The sequence below is a fragment of the Helianthus annuus genome, chromosome 8 (assembly GCF_002127325.2).
Source record: "Helianthus annuus cultivar XRQ/B chromosome 8, HanXRQr2.0-SUNRISE, whole genome shotgun sequence".
Lineage (NCBI taxonomy): Eukaryota > Viridiplantae > Streptophyta > Magnoliopsida > Asterales > Asteraceae > Helianthus > Helianthus annuus.
Genome location: NC_035440.2, coordinates 31,654,522 through 31,665,465, shown reverse-complemented (window position 1 = coordinate 31,665,465; position 10,944 = coordinate 31,654,522).

Here is a 10,944-nt window from a genome sequence, read left to right as displayed (position 1 = left end):
TGTTCTGTAACGCCTCGTATCTTTGATCTTTCTAATAATAGCATGATGTTTTGTACTTTCCAAATTCAGTCAGTTGTACTCTCATTGTACCCTAATCATTCCCAAATTTTACTTCGAGACTTGAATCGTAATGAAAAATGCATCGTTTTGATCATATACTTATTTAAAATCAATGTTACGTTAAAACACTTGAAAGCATGTTAAACTATGTCAAACACGTAAAAACAATTGAAAGATATCCTAATCTCGGCTCTCGAAGCAAGTATTGCCAAGAGATTACCCTAAACCGTACAAAAATTGGGAATTTATACGTAATTCGGTAAAATACCCAAAATTTGGGTTAAATCAAATAATTATAATATTTATTATTATTAATTAAATAATTTAGTATTTTAAACAATTAAATAGACTAATATTTTAATAAATTTTATAATTATAAAAAAAATAGTTTTGGTTAACAAAGTTAGTATATACCTAGCTTGGTTAGTTAACCCTATTGTATAATCAAGTTAACCTAGTTAGAGCTAACTAGGTTTGTTTTTGTAAAAGAAATAACTAACTGAGTTAGAAAACTCAGTTAGTGCAGTTAGTATCAAAAAGAAACAAAAAAGGGGGTTCCTCTTTAAGGAACCGGCCCCTTGCACGTCTCGAACCCGCAACCTCCGCTTCAACAAATGAACGCTTAACCACTCGGCCGGGCATGCCACATCCGAACATATAAGGAAACTCATTAATTTTATACGCGATTTCTGTCTCCTTTCTTTTGAATCTTACCGCCAACAGGATCGACCACAACAGTTGTTGACTTTCCTTTTACAACCGAATTGTTTACCAAGTTTACTCATCCCAATCACTTCCATATTTGCTGTTGATTGCCAATCATGCAATAAAACATGATTCGGTTGCCGGAATTTCGACATCCTTCGACTCCTATAAATACCCGGCACCTCTCCACCCGAAACTCACACAAACTGGAACCCACACCCACTCTTTCTCACCCCGTTGTCGTCGGAATCCCACTGCCTCTTCTTCTCTCGCAGACATCGCCGGAAGACCGCCGGAGAACACTCCAGTCGCCGGAAACATCACTGCATCGCCGGAACTTCGCCGGAGTCGCCGGAGAAGACGACCCGATTCGGTACCGACTCGTTTTCCGATTCCGCTTCTTTGTTATTTTTTTTATTTCTGTTTTATAAATTTTAAATATTCTGTTTATTATATTATTATTATTATTATTATTATTATTATTATTATTATTAATCAGGATTATTATTAATATCAGCATTTTTATTATTATTAATATATATTAATTAATCAGAAATATTATATATTAATCAGATTTATTATTATTATTATTATTATTATTAATCAGATTATTATTATTATTAATCTACAATAATCAGAATTATTATTAACAGAATTATTATTATTATTAATATATATATTAATCAGAATTTTTACCATTATTATTATTATATCAATCAAAATTTTATTATTAATATAGATATATACTAATCAGAATTATCATTATTGTTATATTATCCTTATTATTACTAATAAAGATAGTAGATAAAATGTTATTAATCAAATTTATTAATAATACATATTATTATTCAGAATTTTCATTGTTTTAAATCAAAGATATTATTAAGAAATATCATTATTATTATAACTATAAATTCAGAATTTATATCTTATTGTTTTTAAATTAAAATTTTTATGATTATTACTATTCTTATTTTTAATTTTATTATTATTATTACCATTGTTACACCAAGTAATATTATTTAACAAAATAATATTCTAAACATTGTTATTAATTCCCATTATCACTTTACCAACCTAAATTAACGAATTCCCAATCACAATAGGGTAAATCTCTTGCGCTTGTTACAACTCTCTTGGATCCAATTCACTCCCTAATCTCTTTTCCAAGAAACGCAACGCAATCTAAGGTGAGTATACATGACCCATTTTCTATTTTCCACTTTTGGGTGCAATATGTATTCTATATCAAACATCACAATCACATCAAACATTTTACGCACACTCTATCCTTACCCTATGTGATACATTTTAATCATGTTAGACATGTTATGCTAATGTAAACATTCATGACTATGTGTTCATTAACTTCGTACAAGCCTCCCCTAACAATGGTAGCGCTATAGGTTGAGAAACGCCCCTCCCGTTATATTAACGGGTATTGTTAGGTTAATCTATGTTAAAACCACCCATACTCTTTTGGGTAGGCACGTTAATTGCGTTAAACTTTGGTTTGGACACGTAGAGTAACATCGTTTCGAGTATATACTGTCAATATGATATTGTATTTCACATTTGGATATGAGCAACATTTTAAACACGTATTATGCTATGTATGAAAACTTGTATACTCGCCAACATGCTTTTGTTGATTGTATTTTAATACATATTGCAGGTTGATGTTCAAGAAATAAAGAAATCAAGCTAGGATGGAACTAGAAACCCATTTTAGCATAGCATTTTATTATGTTTGAATTTATGATGTACTTGAAAACAATGTATTCTCATTTGAAATTTATGAAATGAATTTAATTCATATTGTCACAATAGTGTTATGTTGTTTTGAGCAATTTGTTCGTCTCATCCCGATGTTTCCGCCATCGGTTGGGGTGTGACATGTTCAATTCGTTTCCAAATCATTAACTTGTTTAAAATCATTTAAATCATCCTCGTTTTAATTGTGAAAACTGTTGGATCTGAGTTTCTTTTTGATTGTATTTTGTGTTTGAAGTTAAGATGAAAATGGATGAGTTGTGCAGCGGAATTAAAATGGAAACAAACTTTGCATACAATCAAATGAGAGTAATACTTTAATCAAACATCTTTTACACAATGAACCGAATGATTGAATTTAATTTCAACAACGATTACAAAGATAGATGGATGAATGCAAACTCCCCCTCAGCCCGAGCTCAGTAGTTTGTTCGTGCAAAGAAGACGAATGATGTAAAGAGCTGATAGAACAGTACAAAGTACTGAACTATTTATAGGCACTTGCAAACTACTGAGCATCTTTGCTGACGTCACCATGAAAGTGTCATCTAACCTCCTAACAAACTCTAACCTCTGATCTATACAGACACTGCTTGTGTTAACTACTGCTAATACATTCTATTACAAAACAGACTTTAGAACAGCTGCTGCAACCTTCTACTGCTGTGAACCCAGCAGCACTTGTCCGGATCAGCAGTGCTTGACTCAAGGCAGTAGATTGAATCAGCAGGACTTTAGTCTTCCATCAGATCTTTAGTTGAGCAGCAGTTATGGGTCAGCAGTTTAGCAAGATCAGCAGATAGGAGGTCATCAGTAGTTGTAATCACTTTCAAGGGGAGAGATTTGTATATCAGCATCTGCTTATTCAGAATCCACTGCTCTGATCCAGTTTTGGCTTTAATTATTTGTTCCTCTGATAGGGTTCAATCCCAACAATCTCCCCCTGGAACAGATAATGCCAAAACCCTTCATTATTTGTGGATATTTTATTGCCTCATTAACAGCTCCCTTATCTGACCTTTAAATTGTAATTCAAAGTCAAGGGCATCTGTATCTTCATCATCCCTGCTAAGTGGAAGATCAAGGAGATCCTGCAAATCTTCAAGACTCAGGCCAAGAGCTTGTTCCCTTGATATTTTCTCCACTTCTCCACCAGACCTGAGCAAAGTCAATACGCAGGTCTGTTTGTCAGTTGCCTATTTTTGTATTTTTGAGCCTAGTGGGTTTCTTGGGAGATGTTTATTTGCAGAAGTATTTGGTGAGGCTGGCCTGTTCATCACTGGCTGAGCAGTGGTAGCAGAGTTTTCCTGTTCAAGTTCTTCTTTTAACGTTCTTAACAAGCCTTCTTTTAAAACAACATTTCCAGCAAGAATTTCTTGAACAGTTTCAGCTCCTAACTGGCTTTGTGTCCTTCTTTTGTAGATGGCATTACCAGCTGGAGCAGTGGCTCTCCTGATTTGCAGCTTTGATGGTCCTTTTGAAACCGGTGCTTCAGGGTAGTCAGGTTTTTGAGGAATTTTTGGATCTTTCTTTCTTAATTCCTCAAACCTTTTGTAAGTTGTCCTGACCAAATCTTCTTTCCATCTAGCAACTTGTCTTTTGGTGCCAAATTCAGCAACAACCAGTTCTTCTTTCATTCTCTTTAGTTCCAACTGCTTTTCAGGTACATTCCTTTTGAACTTTGCCCAATCAGGAGGAGTGTGAGTGACTTTCCTTTTTATCATGTCTTGAATTCTGGCTGCTTCAGCTTCAAGCTCTGGAACAGTCCACTCTTTGTACATGTGTCTCTCTCCTTTGTATTTCTTGTAAAACATAATGCTTTCAATGTAGTCTTTCTTCAAAGTTTCAGCTGCTCTTTCTGAAATTTGTTGACTAACATTTTTAGCAAAACGTTCTAGGGAACTGACTTGTGTGAGCAGATATTGGTAGTATCTTGATACTTCTTTGTCAGATTTCCCTTGTGTGTTTCTTTTCGAGATATCCTCTGCTTGCTTGGCCTTTATCTTCAAATATTCTTCAATGTTTTTGGGCCAGGGATATCCTTTGATTGAAGGCAAGCTCCTTTTGGCAGGGTCATCCTCAGTATAAAAGGACTTTATTTCTTCTCTAAAACTGCTTCCAGTTCAAGAGGAAATTGAACACCTGCAGGAGGTAAGAGCTTGTGCATTGGAATAGAAGAGAGTGGAACTGGTTTTGGTATATTGACAAGAGCTAAAGGTTTTGAAGATGTTGGGGATGGTGAAGTGACATCATCTTTAGGAATTAGCCTTCTCCTCTTTATTTGAGGAGGGACTGATGATGTTTTGGATGGAAAGGTGGTTGTAGTGGCAGTGGTTTGTGATAGACTAACAGTTGTTGAAACAACTGGTGTTCCAACTACTGTTGTCTTTACAGCAGAAGTTATAACAACTGCTGTCTTCTGCCTTTTGACAGGAGGTGATTGTGATTTTGGTGGTGATGGAGGTAAAGCATTGGATGTAGTGTGTGTTGAAGTGGTGTGTGTTGAAGTGGGAACAGATGTTGAAACTACTGAAGTACCAACAGCAGCTGATACACCAGGAGTTACAACAGCTGTTTTAGGTGGTGGTTTTTGAGCAGACTTTGAACGTCTGACCGGAATGGATTTGGGTAGCCTTACTTTTCTAGTAGGCTTCTTCTTTTCATCAATGAGATTTTCATCATCTCTTGACTCTGAAGTACCCTGATCCGGATAATCCACCCTGGCTTTCTTTTTGGCCTCTCTATCCCTTTTTACACATGCAAGTGCTTCTGCAAGTGCATTTGTGGTCACATCAATTTTCTTACTCCCATCTGGCAAAGGAATCTGTTTGGTCATATTGGAATTTTCTGGTGCGAGGTAGAGACCATCTGTTATTCCTTTCCTTCTCCATTCCTGAATTTTCTCCCCCTTTTTGGCATTATCTTCGGGGAGTTGATCAATGAAGAACACTGGTGGAGGAGCAGTGCCAGTGGAGTGCAAGATCTGAGTTTTGAGAGCCTTTAGATCAGCCTGAGTGTCTTTGTACCTAGACTCCATAGCATTTCTCAATTGTTGAACATGTTTTTCATGTTGCTGATCTGCTATTTGTGCTTGATGATGGAGAAAAGGTTGAAATAGATTCCAGAGTTCATTTGTAGCAGTTGCCTGTTGGAGAGCAGGTGCTTGAGGTGGAACAGCAGTGGATTGTACCTTTTGTACTTGTAACAACTGTTGTAGCATATCTTTGAGTTCTGCAACAGAGTTATCAAGTTTTTCAACACGAGCCGTCAATTTCTAGTACTTTAAACCATCACCCAATTTAATGGGATCATCTGATTTCCCACTAACAGTGGTTTTATCAGTGGTAGAAGTAGGGAGTTTACTCCAAACCTTAACCACTGATGCCCCTTTTTCTTGGTACTAGGGTCTTCTTCCTTCAACACTTAACAACCTTTTGATGTTGCCAGTAGGATAAATAAATCCACTAGTGGTTGGCAGAGGTGCTATAAAAGGAATTGCCTCCAAGGAAGTCTTATTGATGTAACCACTGTCCAACTGAAGACCAGTGGGTTCAACAGTTGTAGTGGCTGCTTCACTTGGATTACCACAAAGATTTACTTGTAACTCAATGGGTGTAACCTCCTCAGGTTGTGTTGGTGGGTTAGCAAAGAATGATACAGCAGGCTCAGTCATTTGTGGAGGTATATTCTCATTGACAGGTGATTGAAAAGGACTGAGTAATGCCTGGTTCAAATCAATTGCATCCAACAGTAATTGTGTTTTTGGTGGAATTGAGGATGTGATGGTAGGTGTAGAAATCAGATTTGCTCCGGGCATTGAGCTGTGGATGATGGAGACGAGTGTATCCAGAGCATCATAATGTGGTGGCCCTTTGTGTACAACCTATTCTTTTTGTGAAGAAGCAGGAGGAGGTATGGTTATGGGTTGAGATATTTGTACCAACTGCTGTGAGGAAGTAGCAGCAGTGGTTTCTTGTGACATTTGTGTTGTCACAGGCATTAACTCTGGTATCTCATCCTCCAGAGTTGCCTTTTTGATTGGGTTGGGGGTTTTTTTATTTTTCTTTTTGAATGGCCTTTTGGGTTTGGTAGGTGTGGGTTTCAAAACAGTTGTTCTACTGCTTTGATCACCTAGAGCAGTAGGCTCAGCAGCAGATACATGAGGAGCAGTGGTAACTGCTAAATTCTGCTCAGGTACCCCTGCTTGTGTTTTGCAAGGTGCTAACATTCGTGAAAAAGTTTCAGATGTTAGGCAGTTTATTGCAGTTATTTCACCTTGGTTTATTAAAGCTAAATCATCCTTACTGAATTTCTTTTCAAAATAGTAGCTTAAAAACCTTGGGAATAGTAAGAATGATTTGCTTTCAACATTATTAACCAAATCTTTAAAGATTTCCCGAGAATAATTATAATTTTCTTCTTGAAGAATTGCATATCCCAGATTTTGAATCTTTATAGGGATCTCATTAAAAGAAGTGGTTTTGTTTGAAACACATAGGAGGAGGGTATGAAATAGAAATCTTGGTGCAGGAGGAAAATAACCTTTTTCTAAGGTTAGTTTCTTCATCATTGTGGCTTCATACCCTCTTTCAATGAAGTCAATGTGCAACTCGTTTTTAGTGAAGGAAGTTTTACCTGCCTGGTCATCGAGTTGAAAGACTTCAGAGATGGATTGTGATGTAATGTGGATAGCTTTACCTTTTATGGAAGATTGGATTGCAGTTGCAATGTCTCCTTGTTTTTCAAGGGTTGCATTCTTTCAAAATTCCCTTTGGGTCGCCAAGTAGATGGGTGCGTCGGCGGTGAGCAAAGTTTTGTACTTTGATTTTGCCATGATGGTGATAATGGAATCGAAAACATCTGTGGTTCCTGGTTTTGTGAGAAGACCCAGGAGATTGTGAGATTTTTTGAATGGAATTTCAGTGGAAGTTGCCTTTTGAGAGGCTGTTTTCGATGATTTTGATGTGGGTTTTGCAGAGAGCTTCGATTTTGTCATTTTTGAAATGAAACGATCGAAGAAATTTGTGAGAAATGAGAAAAAAAACTGCTTTGAGAAGAGAATTTTTAAGAATTCAATTCGACAGTAAAACCCTGTTTTGATGGTGAGTGGGGATGTTATAGGAGAGAGAGTGAATGCTGACATGGCAGCCGTTACAAAAAGTCAGACTGCTATGTACTGCCCACGTGACAACCACTGGTGAAAATGAAGGACAGTACTTTTGGTGAAAGCAACTGATGAAAGCAGTGGAAAGGGGGCAGTGGATGATTTTCACTATCAGTGGATAGCATATCAGTGGATAAGACACTGCTTTTGAACAACAGTGGTTATCAAGGAATGAGAGAACAGAGGTTGCCTTTCAGTAGTGGGCAGACCTTTTGAAGTAGAGCAGACTTTTGAACAATCAGTGGTTATGGCAGACTTTTAAGGATTTTAATGAAATTTTCATTTTTAAGCTATTTTTAAGGATGGATTTTTGATTTTCTGAAAACATTTTGTTGCTTTTATTCATAGAAAAACAAGATGTTGCTTGTTATTCCATGTTTAGCATCCCAATCCTAGAGACCAAGCTTTCAAAAGTGGCTGTATCAAGTGCTTTCGTGAGCACATCTGCCAGCTGGTCTTTAGTTGGGACATGATGCAGAGAAATCAAACATTTTTCATAGCAATCCCTCACAAAGTGATGTCTGATGTCGATGTGCTTTGTGGTAGAATGGGAAACTGGATTTTTGATGATATTTTCTGCTGCCTGGCTGTCCAACATGAGTGGTGTCTTTAAGGCAGTGATACCAAAATCCAGTAACTGATTTTGAAGCCACAGGAGTTGGGTTGTACAGCTTGCAGCAGCAATGTATTCAGCCTCAGCAGTGGATGTTGAAACTGCTGCTTGCTTTTTGCTTTGCCAAGAGACTAAGCAATCACCTAGAAACTGGCACCCTCCTGAAGTGGACTTCCTTGTGGTGTGACATCCAGCAAAGTCACTGTCTGAAAAACTGAAAGCTTGATATTCCCATTAGCTGGATACCAGATACCAAGTGTGGGAGCACCTTTTATGTATCTGAGAATCCTTTTTACAGCAATGAGATTTGATTTTCTGGGAGCTGATTGACTTCTTGCACAGACACATGTTGCAAACATGATGTCTGGTCTAGATGCAGTTAGGTACAATAAGGACCCAATCATGCTTCTATAGAGTGTTTGGTCAATCAGCTCATCCTTTTCATCAGACATGACCAGCTTATTTGTGGCCATGGGTGTGCTGCATGGTTTACAATCATTCATATCAAATTTGGTTAAAAGTTCTTTAGCATATTTGCTTTGATGAATGAAAGTTCCATTTTGCAATTGTTGTACTTGGAGACCAAGAAAGCATTGCAGCTCACCCATTGCACTCATTTCAAACTCAGCTGTCATGAGTTCTCTAAACTCTTCACACATTTTGGTACATGTGCTTCCAAAAATAATGTCATCCACATAAATTTGGACAATCATTAAATCTTTCCCTCTCCATTTAAGAAACAGTGTTTTATCAATGGTACCTCTTTTGAAACCATTTGAGAGTAGAAAGTTGGAAAGAGTTTCATACCAGGCTCTAGGTGCTTGTTTCAGGCCATACAAGGCTTTGTTTAGCCTGTAGACATGATCAGGATAAAATGGATCCTCAAAGCCTGGAGGTTGACATACATATACCTCTTCTTGCAATGTACCATAGAGGAAAGCACTTTTGATATCCATCTGAAACACCTTCATGTTGTGGTTGACAGCAAAGGCCAGGAACAGTCTGATAGCTTTCAATCTTGCAACAGGGGCGAATGTTTCATCATAATCAATCCCCTCTTCCTGTCTGTAACCTTGAACCACAAGCCTGGCTTTGTTCTTGACAACAATGCCCCTTTCATCTGTTTTGTTCTTGAAGACCCACTTTGTGCCAATGGGACTAACCTCTTTTGGCAGTGGTACAAGCTCCCATACTTGTTTTCTCTTAAACTGTTGGAGCTCCTCTTGCATGGCTTCTACCCAGCTGTTGTCTTTTAGTGCCTCTTGGTACTTGACTGGCTGATGAAGTGATAGAAAACCAGCAAAAAGACAAATGTTTTGGGTTTGGCTTCTTGTGAGCACCCCTTCATTGATGTTGCCAATGATTTGATCAGGTGGGTGAGATCTCAAGAAGATTAAATCTCCTTGGTATGGTATGATGGCATTTGTTGGTGAAGGCTGCAAATGTGTATCATCTGAGCTAACCACTGCTGATGACTTTGATGACCCAGCAGTGGCTTCAAAAGGTGGTGGAATGGGTGGTAATGGAGTGGACCACTGCTGACTTTTATCCACTGTTTGAGGACAGCAGTGTTTGAGGATGTGGAAGCAGTGGTGAATGGGCTACTTTGGTCAACAACTGTTGATGTAGCAATGGTTGAGCTTTGACAGATGTTTTGAACAACTGATGCTTTTCCCTTTGTGGCAGACCTTTGAGGGATGATGACTTCATACCCATAGTCTGGTGTTGTATCCTCAGATGGCCCTGCACTGTTAGTCTAGACAGCAGTATTTTCAAAAGTGAATTTTTCAAGATCAAACAGTTCAGCAGGATTTGCTGGGATTTTCATTGATGAAAGTTCATTGAACTTTACATCTAAAGTTTCCTCCACTACCTTGGTCCGTGCATTGAACACTTTGTAGGCCTTGGCAGTGGTTGAGTATCCCAGAAAATAACCACAATCAATTTTGGCTGCAAATTTTGAAATGGAATCTTTTAAGTTCAAAATAAAGCATGGGCAGCCAAACACCTTGAAGTATGAGATCAGTGGTTTGATTTTATACAGAATTTCATAGGCAGTCTTTTTGTGCCTGGGGTTTATTAAAACTCTGTTCTGGACATAGCAAGCAGTGTTTACTGCCTCTGCTCAAAAAGTTAATGGCAAACCTGAATCTGCAAGCATGGTTCTGGCAACCTCAATCAAGGTTCTGTTCTTTCTTTCAACAACCCCATTTTGCTCTGGTGTTCTAGGGATGCTGTACTGCCTTACAATCCCTTTCTTCACACAGAAGGCATCCAACTCCCTATTTTTAAATTCTGTGCCATTGTCACTCCTAAAGCTTTTCACTGGAAGGTCAAATTGCTTTTCAACCTGTGTCACAAAGTCTTGCAGAATGCCTGCAGTTTAATCTTTAGAGTGCAAAAAGAAAGTCCATGTAAACCTAGAAAAGTCATCAACTATAACCAAACAATATCTTTTCTTTTTAAGGCTCATGACTTGAACTGGGCCAAACAAATCCATGTGTAGCATTTGCAAACACTGGGTTGTTTTGGACTCTTCAATGGACTTGCAAGAACTTTTATGTTGTTTTCCTTTTAAACAGGAAATGCAATGTTCAGGACATGAAAACAATTTTTGTGGTAGGCCTCT